The sequence below is a fragment of the Ranitomeya imitator genome, chromosome 3 (assembly GCF_032444005.1).
Source record: "Ranitomeya imitator isolate aRanImi1 chromosome 3, aRanImi1.pri, whole genome shotgun sequence".
NCBI lineage: Eukaryota > Metazoa > Chordata > Amphibia > Anura > Dendrobatidae > Ranitomeya > Ranitomeya imitator.
Genome location: NC_091284.1, coordinates 613,819,893 through 613,836,880, shown reverse-complemented (window position 1 = coordinate 613,836,880; position 16,988 = coordinate 613,819,893). Strand labels below are relative to the sequence as shown.

Genomic DNA, 16,988 nt, shown 5'->3' with positions numbered 1-16,988 from the left:
ATTCAGATCGGTCGACGCTTGCGTGAGCGTAAATCTGTGCACCATTTGGCGGTATTATCTGAGCATAAACCTGAGCCTATGCAGTGCAATAGGACTTTGACCAGAGTTGAACGGCAAGAACACAGACGTCAGAATGGGCTGTGTTTCTACTGTGGTGATTCCACTCATGCTATCTCTGATTGTCCTAAACGCACTAAGCGGTTCGCTAGGTCTGCCACCATTGGTACAGTACAGTCAAAATTTCTTTTGTCCGTTACTTTGATCTGCTCTTTGTCATCTTATTCTGTTATGGCATTTGTGGATTCAGGCGCTGCTCTGAATTTGATGGACTTGGAGTATGCCAGGCGTTGTGGGGTTTTCTTGGAGCCCTTGCAGTGTCCTATTCCATTGAGAGGAATTGATGCTACTCCTTTGGCCAAGAATAAGCCTCAGTACTGGACCCAGCTGACCATGTGCATGGCTCCTGCACATCAGGAGCATATTCGCTTTCTGGTGTTGCATAATCTGCATGATGTGGTCGTGTTGGGGTTGCCATGGCTACAGGTCCATAATCCAGTATTAGATTGGAAATCCATGTCTGTGTCCAGCTGGGGTTGTCAGGGGGTACATGGAGATGTCCCATTCCTGTCTATTTCATCATCCACCCCTTCTGAGGTCCCAGAGTTCTTGTCTGATTACCGGGATGTATTTGATGAGCCCAATTCCGATGCCCTACCTCCGCATAGGGATTGTGATTGTGCTATCGATTTGATTCCTGGTAGTAAATTTCCAAAAGGTCGACTGTTTAATTTATCTGTACCTGAGCACGCCGCCATGCGGAGTTACGTGAAGGAGTCCTTGGAGAAGGGGCATATTCGCCCGTCATCGTCGCCATTGGGAGCGGGGTTCTTTTTTGTGGCCAAGAAGGATGGTTCGCTGAGACCTTGTATAGATTACCGCCTTCTAAATAAGATCACGGTCAAATTTCAGTACCCCTTGCCGCTGCTATCTGATTTGTTTGCTCGGATTAAGGGGGCTAGTTGGTTCACCAAGATAGATCTTCGTGGTGCATATAATCTTGTGCGTATTAAGCGAGGCGATGAATGGAAAACTGCATTTAATACGCCCGAGGGCCATTTTGAATACCTAGTTATGCCTTTCGGACTTGCCAATGCTCCATCAGTGTTTCAGTCCTTTATGCATGACATCTTCCGAGAGTACCTGGATAAATTCCTGATTGTGTACTTGGATGATATTTTGGTCTTCTTGGATGATTGGGAGTCTCACGTGAAGCAGGTCAGAACGGTGTTCCAGGTCCTGCGTGCTAATTCTTTGTTTGTGAAGGGATCAAAGTGTCTCTTTGGTGTTCAGAATGTTTCATTTTTGGGGTTCATTTTTTCCCCTTCTACTATTGAGATGGATCCTGTTAAGGTCCAGGCCATCCATGATTGGACTCAGCCGACATCTCTGAAGAGTCTGCAAAAGTTCCTGGGCTTTGCTGATTTTTATCGTCGTTTCATCTGCAATTTTTCTAGTATTGCTAAACCATTGACTGATTTGACCAAGAAGGGTGCTGATGTGGTCAATTGGTCTTCTGCTGCTGTGGAAGCTTTTCAAGAGTTGAAGCGTCGTTTTTCTTCTGCCCCTGTGTTATGTCAGCCAGATGTTTCGCTTCCGTTCCAGGTCGAGGTTGATGCTTCTGAAATTGGAGCGGGGGCTGTTTTGTCGCAGAGAAGTTCTGATTGCTCGGTGATGAAACCATGCACCTTCTTTTCCAGGAAGTTTTCGCCTGCTGAGCGAAATTATGATGTTGGCAATCGAGAGTTGCTGGCCATGAAGTGGGCATTTGAGGAGTGGCGTCATTGGCTTGAAGAAGCTAAGCATCGCATGGTGGTCTTGACTGATCATAAGAACTTGACTTATCTCGAGTCTGCCAAACGGTTGAATCCTAGACAGGCTCGCTGGTCGCTGTTTTTCTCCCGTTTTGACTTTGTGGTTTCGTACCTTCCGGGCTCTAAAAATGTGAAGGCGGATGCCCTGTCTAGGAGTTTTGTGCCCGACTCTCCGGGTTTATCTGAGCCGGCAGGTATTCTCAAAGAGGGAGTAATTGTGTCTGCCATCTCCCCTGATTTGCGGCGGGTGCTGCAAAAATTTCAGGCTAATAAACCTGATCATTGCCCAGCGGAGAAACTGTTTGTCCCTGATAGGTGGACGAATAGAGTTATCTCTGAGGTTCATTGTTCGGTGTTGGCTGGTCATCCTGGAATCTTTGGTACCAGAGAGTTAGTGGCTAGATCCTTTTGGTGGCCATCTCTGTCGCGGGATGTGCGTTCTTTTGTGCAGTCCTGTGGGATTTGTGCTCGGGCTAAGCCCTGCTGTTCTCGTGCCAGTGGGTTGCTTTTGCCCTTGCCGGTCCCGAAGAGGCCTTGGACACATATCTCTATGGATTTTATTTCAGATCTTCCCGTCTCTCAAAAAATGTCAGTCATTTGGGTGGTTTGTGATCGCTTCTCTAAGATGGTCCATTTGGTACCCTTGTCTAAATTACCTTCCTCCTCTGATTTGGTGCCATTGTTCTTCCAGCATGTGGTTCGTTTACATGGCATTCCGGAGAATATCGTTTCTGACAGAGGTTCCCAGTTTGTTTCGAGGTTTTGGCGAGCCTTTTGTGCTAGGATGGGCATTGACTTGTCTTTTTCCTCGGCTTTCCATCCTCAGACTAATGGCCAGACCGAACGAACCAATCAGACCTTGGAAACATATCTGAGATGCTTTGTTTCTGCTGATCAGGATGACTGGGTGTCCTTTTTGCCTTTGGCTGAGTTCGCCCTTAATAATCGGGCCAGCTCGGCTACCTTGGTTTCGCCGTTTTTCTGCAACTCTGGGTTCCATCCTCGTTTCTCTTCTGGGCAGGTTGAGTCTTCGGACTGTCCTGGTGTGGATACTGTGGTGGACAGGTTGCAGCAGATCTGGACTCATGTAGTGGACAATTTGACCTTGTCCCAGGAGAAGGCTCAACGTTTTGCTAATCGCAGACGCTGTGTGGGTCCCCGACTTCGTGTTGGGGATTTGGTTTGGTTGTCATCTCGTCATATTCCTATGAAGGTTTCCTCTCCTAAATTTAATCCTCGTTTCATTGGTCCATATAGGATTTCTGAGGTTCTTAATCCTGTGTCTTTTCGTTTGACCCTTCCAGATTCTTTTTCCATCCATAACGTATTCCATAGGTCATTGTTGCGGAGATACGTGGCACCTATGGTTCCATCTGTTGATCCTCCTGCCCCAGTTTTGGTGGAGGGGGAGTTGGAGTATATTGTGGAGAAGATTTTGGATTCTCGTGTTTCGAGACGGAAACTCCAGTATCTGGTTAAGTGGAAGGGTTATGCTCAGGAAGATAATTCCTGGGTCTTTGCCTCTGATGTCCATGCTCCCGATCTTGTTCGTGCCTTTCATATGGCTCATCCTGGTCGTCCTGGGGGCTCTGGTGAGGGTTCGGTGACCCCTCCTCAAGGGGGGGGTACTGTTGTGAATTCTGTGGCAGAGCTCCCTCCTGTGGTCACAAGTGGTACTTCGGCTGATTCTGTCTGTGAGCTTCCGTTGGTGGAGGAGAGTGGTACTGCGGCTTCTGAGTTTCCTTCCTCAGATGATGTGGTGAAGTCGTTAGGTGCTGCTCTATTTAACTCCACCTGGTGCTCTGATCCTGGCCTCCAGTCAATGTTCTAGTATTGGACTAGCTTCCTCCTGGATCGTTCCTGTGGCCTGCTGCTCTGCATAGCTAAATTGCTCTTGTGTTATTTTTGTTTGCTGTTTTTTCTGTCCAGCTTGTTTATTTGGTTTTTCTTGCTTGCTGGAAGCTCTGGGACGCAGAGGGTGTACCTCCGTGCCGTTAGTCGGTACGGAGGGTCTTTTTGCCCCCTTTGCGTGGTTGTTTGTAGGGTTTTGTGTTGACCGCAAAGTTACCTTTCCTATCCTCGCTCTGTTCAGAAAGTCGGGCCTCACTTTGCTAAATCTATTTCATCTCTACGTTTGTCTTTTCATCTTAACTCACAGTCATTATATGTGGGGGGCTGCCTTTTCCTTTGGGGGATTTCTCTGAGGCAAGGTAGGCTTATTTTCTATCTTCAGGCTAGCTAGTTTTTCAGGCTATGCCGAGTTGCATAGGGAGCGTTAGGCGCAATCCACGGCTGCCTCTAGTGTGGTTGGAGAGGATTAGGGATTGCGGTCAGCAGAGTTCCCACGTCTCAGAGCTCGTTCTATGTTTTTTGGGTTATTGTCAGGTCACTGTATGTGCTCTGACTTCTATGTCCATTGTGGTACTGAATTAACTAATCATAACAGGAGCCGCATATTCATCATTGTAATGAGCGTCACCACGTGCATGGGCGGACATACCGCCGGTTCAGCCTGTGCCACTGCACCGGGGCCCGGAGCGGGAGGGGGCCCCAAAGGACCGAGAAAGCAGGGCGGTGAATGACAGCTAACAGGAGAAGCAGGGGGCCGCTCTGCTGCACGCAAGTGATATGAACTTCAAAAGGGCCCCCTGCTGACCTCTCCTGTTAGTATTCATTATGCTGCTGTCCGGCTGTCACTGGTGCGGTAGCCATGGTGACGGCAGACGCTGGAACAGAGGAGCCAGGGAGAGGGAGGGGGAGTGTCGGTGACTCACTGAAGCTTCCGCTCTGGTTGAGTCCCTGTGCTGCTGCTGTGCACGTGCGCACTCAGTGATCCCTCGGGAGTCGGGACTGGGATACATGAGAATGGGGGGAGAGGGGCTGAGGAGGGATCACTAGGTTAGGTAGGAGAAGGGCCGGGTACTAAAATGATCCACTATATAGGGGGATGGGATGGCGATCCCCTGGTGCAATGTCTATACATGGAGTGCACAGTGACATCTGTGCATCATTACCTCGGGGATGTCTGTGCTCTGGAGTCCGCAGCTTGGAGCGGGAAGCTGCTGCAGACTCAGTGCAGAGGACGAGTGTGGACCAGGCTGACAGGATCTTTGCTGCCTGGTGGAAATGTTGTAAGTATACAGTTTTGTTTTGAAAAATAAAGAAACAACAATTTATATATTAACTATGTTGGGAGTAGTGATCAATAGTCATAAGCGAGCATGTTTGGATAAAGTGTTATCTGAGCATGCTCAAGTGCTAATGGAGCATCTTCGGCGTTGTCTTATAATATGTTCGAGTTTCCGCTGCTGCACAATTCGTGGCTTTTTGACATCCGCAACACAAGCAGGAATGATTCCCTGTTTGTTAGGCAACCCCTGCATGTGTGGAACAGCCCACACGAAGCGGTGGGGAGTCAAAAATAAATATTATTCAAGCACGCCAAAAACACTCCGCACACAAGCATGTTCAGATAATGCCTTATCTGGGCACATTCACTCATCACTAATGCCGGAGACCTAAGGAAAGTGACATATCCTCATATTCAGTGCACAGTGGCCCGCTAGTGACAGCACCAGCCTGGTCTTTGTCCGCTGCAATCTCACATAGACCATAAGGGTGTGTTTCCACATGGCGGATTTGCTGCAGATTGGACACTGCGTTCATCCACAGCTGCAGATGTTACAGCATAGTGGGGGATTCTATGAAACTCCATCCCCATTATGCGTACAAAGACGCAGGTGGCAGACCTGTGCATACGCACATGCGGAGTGGTATATGTATCTAAAGTGTATGTATGTACGGTATATGTATGTGTATCTGTAAATGTACGGTATATGTATGTACTGTATGTATGTACGGTATATGTATGTATCTGTGTGTATGTACGGTATATCGGTATATGTATGTAAGGTGCATGTATGTGCGGTATATGTATGTGTATCTGTGACTGTATGGTATATGTATGTACGGTGTGTGCATGTATGTATGGTATATGTATGTGTATCTGTGTATGTACGGTATATCGGTATATGTATGTAAGCACGGTATGTGTATGTACGGTATATCGGTATATGCATGTAAGGTGTATGTATGCATGGTATGTGTATCTGTGTATGTACGGTATATCGGTATATGTATGTAAGGTGTATGTATGCACGGTATATATATCATCCGAGTGCTGTGCGATATACCCTGACCCCGGCAATGGAGGAGATGGAGAAAGTAATTTCTCCGCAGCTGTGCTCCGATTTTCTCTGTGCGAGAGGCTCGGAGCACAGACGCATGACATTCGGCTCCTGCTCGCAGCAGAGCAGGAGACGGGGTCATTAGCATATCGCATCCGATGCCATACGCTCATCTGACGCAGGCCTACGCAGCATACCGGGCAGGGAGGGGGGCCCAGACACATTTCTTGCACAGGGGCCCCAAGCTGTTAGTGTCCGCCCCTGACCACGTGACCGCTCATACAGGACAAGCAGCGACGCTGAGAGGAAGCATCGAGGGAGCTGGGTAAGTATTTTAATGCCAGCGGGCGGGCTCACAAGGGGTGGGAGGGGGGAGATTACCGGGAACTTTATTTTAACAACAAAAAAATAAAAAAACTGATTTTTCATTCCTTCTCTCCAGCGAACCTGCCGGGAAGAAGGAATGAATTCCGGATTCAGCACCCAAAGCAGGGGACAGCGCTTACTGTAGCGCTGTCTCCTGCACGGTCCGTGTGGTACCCAGTCGGCACACGGCCGGCATACGGCTGCCGCACGTGTGCCACACTGGTGTGCCACGTGAGCACACGGACACAGATAACTCCGGTACCGATTTTTCCAGTACCGGAATTATCTGGACGTGTGGGACAGGCCTTAGGGATTGGCCGACTTGGAGAGTCTAAAGTGCCAGACATTTTGAGTTGACACCATACACATTAAATGTCCATACTTTACCCTACAAAGCAGTACTTCATGGATACCATAGTATGTATGCCTCATACAGTGATGACAAGACATGTGCAATGGAGAATCTCTAGATAACTTCTGTAATAATTCTTGCATATCAGTAGAATGTGGCATCTGTCACCCGGTGCCAAATATCAGGGGGGCATAGTATATACGACCAATTCTAATTCCATAGGATAGGAGCACAATGCCTGCCGTGTGTCCACAAAACCTGGAAAAGTTGCCAACAGACACCAAATCAGAGGTACATCTTACCTTCTGCCGTGGAAGTGAGACACTCTAGAAGTATTACTGCTAAAAAAGTATGCAATGCAGAGACAGCCTCCATTCTAGCTCAGCATCCCATGTTTTCTGCTTATATACGGTTTACATAGGCTGCTAATGTCATAGCCCGTATACCGCATGCGATCATTCAACAGTCTGTTGGCTTATACCGCTGAAGTCAGTGACTGCAGCTGTCACCCACAGAATGCCAGCCGTGATATCTACCCAAGTACCCCATGTTACTTACATATACTATTACTATTTACTCGCTGTAGGGTATATGCTCATTTTGTTCTTTTCTTTGTGTCTTGTCTGTGAAATGGCCACAGTGTGACGTGCTCTTACACGTTGCACATATACCAGGTTATAGTCTGGCTCATTTATTTTGTTTAGCCAATGTAAACACCTAGCAATGAAACGGAGGGCGAGCATGGAGAGTAGAATTATTTGGGTAGTATAACTGCCCGTGGGCAGCTTTTAACTTAACTTGGACAACCCCTGTAATCTTGTGTCACAGACCAAGTCATGGCCACTGTCTAAAGGTGAAGTTATTCCCCTCGTGATGCAATTTATTACTCATGAGCTGCCTACATTATTTCATTGTATATACCTCAGGAATTCAATCAGCAAGAACCACTTATATGGAGGTCATATTAATGTCCCGTATCTCTTTTATTACTGCTAGAAAGGGTAAGTGAAGAATTCAACAATTCCCCATTGTACACACACCATGAATGGTGGTGACATTCTGAAGACTTTTTCCCAGTATACCGTAATTAAATGTTATTTTCTTTGAAGAAATAGCCAGACATTCGCAAGTAGCTAGAAGGCCAAACTAGTAACCCTGCACTCCAGGAGAGCAATGTCGCAGCAGGCTTAATATATACTTGCAGGTGCAACGCTTGACAGATGAACCTATTATTGTTCTTTGTTTTCTAGTTCCAGAGGTGACTCACGAGAGGCCAAACAGCCATTTAGACTGTTCAGCATGTTTTAACCATGTATGCAATTACCAAAGAGAAGCATAAAAAATGATTTATGGAATATATTAGCAGCTAAGGCAATGCTAGATGTTACAAGGCATTATAATAAAACTAAAAGGTAGGTCTTGGTTCATATTAGAAGTTTGAGCCCACATACAACACTAGTTTTATCTACAGTTCCAGGAATAACACACGCTACAGCTTTTCTAATGACAGTCATTTATCTAGTCTACTACAATCCCATGTATTGCAGGGCAACCCTATGAAACCAAAGACTTCGTACAAAGTTCATTAGTACATTATACATATATATATTAGATATACACACACGTATGTACATATACAGTGGCATGTAAACATTAGGGCACCCCTGGTCAAAATCACTGAAGATGAAATGACCTCTAAAAGGCCTAAAGTTAGAGATGAAACATTTTCTTTGCATTTTAGGCGAAAAAGTAAAAAAAAAATATATATATTATTTCATTTTAAAAATTACAAAAAAGGAAAATGGATCAATGCAAAAGTTTGGTCACCCATGGAGCTATGTGTGTTAAGATAACTTTGACCAAGGTTTCAGACATTAGTTTGTTAGGGGTATGGCTTGCTCACTATCGTAGTTAGGAAACGCCAGTTGATGCAAATTTCCCGGCTGTATAAAAACCCAGCCTCCTCTATCTTTGTGCCAAAAAGCAGCAGCCATGGGGTCTTCTAAATGTTTGACTAGCACTCTGAAAATGAATTTGGTGCAGGCCAACAAAGCTGGGGAAGGCTATAAGAGGATAGCAAAGTGATTTCAAGTTGCCCTTTCCTCAGTTAGAAATGTAAGAAATGGCAGTTAACAGGAACATTGGAGATCAAGATAATTTCTAGATCAAGCAAAATTTCAGTGAAAGCTGCTCGTAGGATTGCTAGAGAGGCAATTCAAGACACCCCCCGGCTTGACTGCAAAAGACCTACTGAAGGATTTAGCAGACGCATCATGCAACAATGGAGCCTGCCATCTAAGGGTACCGTCACACTATAACATTTCGATCGCTACGACGGTACGATTCGTGACGTTCCAGCGATATCGTTACGATATCGCTGTGTCTGACACGCAGCAGCGATCAGGGATCCTGCTGAGAATCGTACGTCGTAGCAGATCGTATGGAACTTTCTTTCATCGCTGGATCTCCCGCTGTCATCGCTAGATCGGTGTGTGTGACACCGATCTAGCGATCTAGCGATGCGATCCAGCGATGCGTTCGCTTGTAACCAGGGTAAACATCGGGTAACTAAGCGCAGGACCGCGCTTAGTTACCCGATGTTTACCCTGGTTACAAGCGTTAAACTAAAAAAAAACAAACAGCACATACTTACATTCTGGTGTCCGTCAGGTCCCTTGCCGTCTCTGCTTCCCGCACTGTGACTGCCGGCCGTAAAGTGAAAGCAGAGCACAGCGGCTGTGCTTTCACTTTCACTTTACGGCCGGAAGTCACTGAGTGCGGGAAGCAGACTGCAAGGGACCTGACGGACACCAGAATGTAAGTATGTGCTGTTTGTTTTTTTTTAGTTTAACGCTTGTAACCAGGGTAAACATCGGGTAACTAAGCGCGGTCCTGCGCTTAGTTACCCGATGTTTACCCTGGTTACCCAGGGACCTCGGCATCGTTGGTCGCTGGAGAGCTGTCTGTGTGACAGCTCCCCAGCGACCACACTACGATTTACCTACGATCACGGCCAGGTCATATCGCTGGTCGTGATCGTAGGTAAATCGTATAGTGTGACGGTACCCTAAATGTAGCAGAGCTGGACATGTCACTGGACAATTGGATTATTATCTTCTCAGCGGCTAGGTAAACGTAAGCAGGTACAAGGATATAGTAACGCAGGGATGCAGAGCAAGGGTTAACAAAAATGTGGTTTAATTTACAGCAATAAACTCCTGGCAGGGAGATAACAGAGGGAGGTAACAGGGAGGTAATAGGGAGGGGGAAAGCAGATGAAAATAGTGTAATTGTGATACAACACAACAGTCTTGCTATCAAATTCAACTTATCTAGACTCCGCTGTCCTTTAGTCATGTGTTGTCCGATGGGTGATGGAATACCGGCGAAGGCCGACACTGCGTCTTCAGGCTTCCCCGCCCAACACATGGTCCCACTTCTGGCAGCAACAGGCAGTCACCGGTTTTGCCCGTTGAGTCCCTAGTCCATTAATCTGCAGAGCTGACGTGTGAAGCTCTGCACAAGTCTCTACTCAGCGTGTGCTCCACTGCAGACCCGCCGATAGCTGAATACACACCCCACGATACTGCTCCTGGTGCTCTTTCCTCAGTGCTCTCTGCTTTACCCAACTCTGCGCATGCACTGCTACTCAGGAGCCCTTATTAAACCACTCCTGGGTCTCTGCTCCATGCTTCATCTCCCTACACAGAGCGCTGTTGGCCCCTGCCTTCTCCTTCCTCCAGCTGGAACTCTCTGGCTTTTCCCACGCTACACTCTCTCTAATCCCCCTGCTTACCATGCCCCTTCTCTCTAGGTCATGGGTCCTATCTGGCTCCCATTTCCTACCCCCCTGCAACACTGGATGCAGCCTCGGTAGTTCCAGACCCAGTATTGCACAGGTACCCACAAGCCCAGTCTTCCTCCTTACATAAGGAATATGGTTATTATTTTAATTCTTTTACAGGGGATATTGGCTTCAATGGATTGGGTGTAAGGTAAGTGTTTTTGGTTAATTATGAATCAATAAAGGAGTCGTTGCCATTATTTCAAATAAAAGACTTTATTCTGAGTGTTACTTTTTTTTTTACAATTTTACTATGGGGTTAGTAATGATTAGTGTTGAGCATTCCGATACCGCAAGTATCGGGTATCGGCCGATACTTGCGGTATCGGAATTCCGATACCGAGATCCGATACTTTTGTGGTATCGGGTATCGGTATCGGATCCACAGGGATGTGTAAAATAAAGAATGAAAATAAAAAATATTGATATATTCACCTCTCCGGCGGCCCCTGGACATCACGCTGGTAACCGGCAGGCTTCTTTGTTTAAAATGAGCGCGTTTAGGACCTGCGAATGACGTTGCGGCTTCTGATTGGTCGCGTGCCGCCCATGTGACCGCCACGCGACCAATCAGAAGCCGTGACGTCATTCGCAGGTCCTAAATTCCTAGAATTAGGAGTTTAGTGAATGAGAATGACGTCGCGGCTTCTAATTGGTTGTGTGCCGCTCATGTGACCGTCACGCGACCAATCAGAAGCCGCGACGTCATTCTCATTCACTAAACTCCTGATTCTAGGAATTTAGGACCTGCGAATGACGTCACGGCTTCTGATTGGTCGCGTGGCGGTCACATGGGCAGCACGCGACCAATCAGAAGCCGCGACGTCATTCGCAGGTCCTAAACGCGCGCATTTTAAACAAAGAAGCCTGCCGGTTACCAGCGTGATGTCCAGGGGCCGCCGGAGAGGTGAATATATCAATATTTTTTATTTTAATTCTTTATTTTACACATTAATATGGATCCCAGGGCCTGAAGGAGAGTTTCCTCTCCTTCAGACCCTGGGAACCATCAGGATACCTTCCGATACTTGGTGTCCCATTGACTTGTATTGGTATCGGATATCGGTATCGGCGATATCCGATATTTTTCGGGTATCGGCCGATACTATCCGATACCGATACTTTCAAGTATCGGACGGTATCGCTCAACACTAGTAATGATGTCTCTCCATTACTAAATCCTCCAAAGAAAAGCACATAGAACTCACCGGTCTTTTGTAGGAATTCTGCTCTTTGTCGTAAAAAAGCATGTTGGCCAGGGGAGTGAGGACGGGAGTGGGCAGAAGCTTGACGATGGCCGTTTCGCGCCTGCTAGCGCTTCCACGGGTCAATTAATTCCTCACTCCCCCGGCCAACATGCTTTTTTACAACAAATAAAGAGCAGAATTTCTACAAATGACTGGTGAGTGCCATCTGCTTTTCTTTGGAGCATTTATGACACTGTTTTCCTTGGACTAGCACCCGGGATCATAAGGCTAAGCCTGAAGTATGGTATGACATTGACCGCACAGGAATCAGCAGCACTGGCGGTGCCATCGTCTTTTTGCCTTATAGCTCAGTGCCCTCCATTACTAACCTCTGGGCTTGATATCACCTGAAAATGTGACATCGACCCCAATACTATCACCCCAGTTACCACTGCACCAGGGCAAGTGGGAAGAGTGAGGTTAAGTGCTAGATTTGGCACATTATATGGATACATCATTTCTGGGGCAGCTGAGAGCTGATGTTTTTAGTCCAGTATGAGGCCAATATCCATGGCCCCTGCCTTGGCTATTAATATCAGCCAACCGATGTCTGTCTAGATTATTCTGGTTATTAATTATAGGGGGTCCTCCACTTTAATAACCGTGGAAGGCTCAGTATACAGCTGTGAGCTGATATTAATAGCCTGGGAAGCTCCATGGCTATTACCCCCTTTCCATTCAATAAACAACTGCCCTCAGCTGTCTGCTTTCCGTCTGCTGGTTAATAACATTTTGGGGGGCCACACGCCATTTTTTGTGGAAGACAATGTGTTTAGTAATAAAGTACACGTACAGTAAGCTACACAAAGCACTTATTATATATCTCACATATTTATATCTATCTTTCTGTATCTATCATATCGCTGTCTTTCTCGCTCTCTATGTATAAATTACATAGAATTACTCTATATGAAAGCTCATGTTAAAAATCACATTGCAATCAGATAGCATTGGCATGTAAACTGAATGTAAATCGGATGCTATGTGTTAAAAATCTGATTGTACTTGCAAGAAAATCACATGACACTCGTCCCACTTTCCTGGATTGAAATCGGACTATTTTTTTTTTTTTTTTTTTTTTTTTTTTTTTTAACGGTGATGGGTATGAGCCCTTTAGCTGAATGTTATGCCCCTTTTGCTCCAACCTGTTGATTTTATGTGTCAGTTGAGAGCTGTCAGCAGGCCATATGCATAACAGAGATAGGAGCTAAAGGGGCACATCACTCGGTCAACTTCACGTCTTGAGAGTTTGGATTAGAGGAGGTCTGGTCGTTCAGAACAGCTGATGTGTCTATTATGCAGTCATTGGCAAATGTTTTGAGACTGACACAATTTTTTTTTTACTAAGTTTGCTGCTACAGTGTTTTTAGCTCTTTTAATCAGATATTTTCCATGATTACTGCAGTACAATTATAAGTGCTTCACAATTTTTTTACATTGTATTAACAAATACATCAAGAAAAGACACAATATTTACAATGTTGACGCATATTTTAAAGACGTCTTCTATTCCGTCTGGCAATTTTAGATATCAGCTTCTTGGCCAAATTCTCATTTATGGCAACCCACTCTGACAGAATCCTGAAGTAAAACACTGAAAATTTGGCAAATTTGAAACCTTATATGCCAGGCCTGCTAAGACCAAGTAGTCAAGTGCTGTGGTTGGACGGGGTGTGGTGATGCCTGCCTAGCAAAGTCATCGAAATTTATGTCGCCTTGGGGTTATAGATAATGCTAGAAATATGCACCAAAATGTGGCTGCAATAATATCTCTGGCAAAGGCGTGCTGCGCCTCGTAAAGAATTAAGCTCAGCTTACTCTAGCACTCTCTCCATTGCACACCCCAGTCTTAATTAACCAGACTTTATTCTTCTGGTAGCAAAAAGAATTGTATTGATAACATTTCTAAGCTCAGGAGCTACAAATACTATATCCTTCTATAACTTCTTTATATTGTTAATATATTTCGAACAGAAAGTGTTAAATAATAAAAAGTGGATGAACTGGGCAGTTTTTGAAGATGCAAAGTTATTAGATGAGAATTGTTACATTAATAATAAAATTTGTATTAATCTTGGAAAACAAGACGGCTTTATAGTTAATCCAAAAAATTATTAAATTGTTAAAAGAGGTTTTCCGCTATACTTGTCACAGAACCTGCTCCAATACTATCTCTCCTATCCTGAGCATTCTGGGATTTATTTTAAATACGCCTTACGGCTTTACAGATATTCATGTAGTTCTGATTTTTCTGGTCTTTAACAAGATGGCGGTGCTCATGATAATCTCTGGGGGGGTGTTTATAGCAATTCTGCATTATTACCCTGTGAGCACCACTCTCTTGGTAAAGACCATTAAAATTTGAACGATTTAAAAAAAGACCATGTCTCAGGGACTGTATAGTGGATTTAAAAACAAGCAAACTGGATACTCCGGGAAACAATGGGAGTAAAAACTGGTCACTTTTAAGTGGTGACTGGTCCTCATATTGTTTAAAAATATACCGTAATGGAAATTCTTTAAAAATATAGTAGGTATCCCATAATAAAAAAAAATGTTTTCCTTTTATATAACTCTGGATTTGTGATGCGGGAAAATGTGCAAAAGAGAAAATAACCGCTAAAGCCAATAGACATGGAACAGGTTCAGGCAGACATGTCCATGTCAATACATCTGCAGGAATCCAATACCTGCCTTAGCACATTGTTATCTGACTCAAACCAGACATCTATCTCTCAGCAGGCTATAATGCTGTGGCTAACCTCATATTTCCCATGGCAAATAAATTATGTAAGCAATCATTATATAAATATACCAAAACATTAACTCTAGTGAGTGTTTACTAGTCTTATTTTTGCACGTTAGAGATCCCGCTTCTGCTATAAAAGAAAAAAAGCATTATCTTACTGCTATTCAATTATAAGTGGAGCAATTACATTACAACTGAACTTCACAGTCTCTTGATCCTCATCACATAGTGATTAATTTCCTGCATGACTAACCTTGTAGATCACAAAGGTCCACAGTTACTTGTTTAGCTATTAGAAATAACTTCTAGACGAGCAATCTGAGACTGTTTTTACAACACCTGTGAATAGAAATGGTTACATGTATGGTTGTGCATAGAATATGGCCTCTGCTTTTTTTTTTCAAATTTTCACACAAGACCAAAAAGTAGATACAGAGAATCAAATCAAACAAACAAGTCAAAAATATTAGGCATTGTTATTTTATTTTTTTTAAATGTGGAAAATTATCCAAAAATCACATATTGTTGAGTAGCAAAGTATGTAAGCTTTTAGGGTTAACAGATAAGTTGAAGGTTAAAATAGATTCTGGTGATATCCATCAAGGCTGAATTTCAAGAGAACTTGGTTTTGCTATATAAACCATGACCCAAAGTACATAAGACAATCGACGAACAATAAAAGTAAAAGTTTTGGAATCACCAAGTCAATATCCTTAGTCCTCTAGAAATGTTTTTGGAGGAGCTAAAGTGAGCAGTTCATGGAAGGAAACTCACCAACATATCCAATTTGAAGCTGATTTATAGGAAGAATCGGCTAAAATACATCCAAGCCGATGTGCATAGATAATTACCAAAAATGTTTAGAAACAGTTGTTGCACAAGGAAGTCACAACAGATACTGAAAGCAAAGGTTTGCATACTTTTGCCACTCCCAGACATAAGATATTGGATCATTTTCTTCTTTTATAAGTGAAAAGTGACAAAGGTTTGCATTTTGACTCATCTATTTGATCTGGCTCTCTTTGTGTTCTTTTAGAAATTGTGTGAAAATTTGATGAAGCATTAGGTAAAATTTTTGATCGGCCTACGAAAAATTATGATTGGTGCTTAAAAGTTTGTGAACCTATATATCACAACCTAAGACACTAGAACACGACATGTAACAGCCGGGGAGACTGTAAAGTAAATTCTGTCAACAGATGTCACTTCATTTTGCTTTCAACAAATGGAGAATTTCCATTCATAAATAGTAATAGTTACAGGATAATGAATGTTTGAAAGTAGGGACAGAGTTTAAATCACTTCCGGACATAAGATGTGATGACACAGCATTTAATCTTAATTATCCTGATGGAAATTCAGGAGGCCCAGAGATATAGGCTATTATCTTTATGCTGACTTTTGAATGTGTGTTTTTCTTTGCTTGGTCAAAAAGCACAGACTATTATTTGTATGAGCCTTTAACATTGACTTTTGAGTTGATTCTTAACTTATTGTTTGTTATCTTGGATGGCAGGAACACAGGGTAATTGAACAATAAATGTATGTTAATATGCTGCTTACAGATTGTACAAGCCTGCTAGTATGCTGACCTGCAAAAGAGAGAAGAACGAACTATGCAGATTGATTAAATACTCAAACAATGAGAGTTAAACACATCCCACCGCTGACCTGTAGATGATGACCTGAGCCACAGATGTGTCTATAAAGAGGGATTTCTATTGTTTTGCAAAGATAATCAAGTGACTTGACAGAACAACAGCCAGGGCAACATAACTCCATAAATGAACACTCTACCAGTACAATATTGCTCCATCAAGAGGGACACAGATTTGACATTCTACAGGATGTCAGCTTAGGGGACCACGGCCTCAGCTGAAAGAATACAGATCTGTTCCATTGACCATCACTGAACCCATAGATACGTTTGGGGAAGCCAGGATTTGGACCCACTGGTCAACTGGCTCCACAGAGACATTCGGAGATGCCAGGTTGTGATCCTCCGGTCACCTAGCCATGTACCACAATGGACTGTCAGCTTCCTAAGCTCCTCTCTGTGTGTGCCCGCCAAAAATGGGGTGGCACTGGTGGGAGTAGTCGACCCTGGAAGCACCAAAGTCACAGCTGCTCTAATCCCAGCAAGTCTGCGGAAGGGTGAGACTCTGTAATTTTGCACCATCCTGGGTATATTGATGGCATTGTTCTATATTGTCTGTTTTGTGGTTCAATAAAGTATTACCACACTGTTTTACCCTCACCCTGTATTGTCTCAGTAGTATTATGCCCGCGGTAAAAGGAGAGCGAGCACTCAGTGGGATGATTCCTGGTCCATACGGTTTTGGGCCAGCAGACTCCCCGCGTCTCCACAGTAC

At 44.4% G+C, this 16,988-nt stretch overlaps 1 protein-coding gene and 1 long non-coding RNA gene across 3 annotated transcripts in view; one reads left to right on the top strand and one right to left on the bottom strand.

Moving 5' to 3' along the window:
* KLF12 (KLF transcription factor 12) overlaps nucleotides 1-16,988 on the bottom strand; it is a 354,667-nt gene that overhangs the window by 180,113 nt on the left and 157,566 nt on the right. The gene's annotated exons all lie outside the window — the stretch shown is intronic.
* Nucleotides 4,779-16,988, top strand: part of LOC138672237 (uncharacterized) — a 91,443-nt gene continuing 79,233 nt past the window's right edge. Inside the window, exon 1 of the long non-coding RNA XR_011319663.1 lies at nucleotides 4,779-5,002. This is a non-coding gene — a long non-coding RNA (uncharacterized lncRNA). The remainder of the gene's footprint in view (nucleotides 5,003-16,988) is intronic.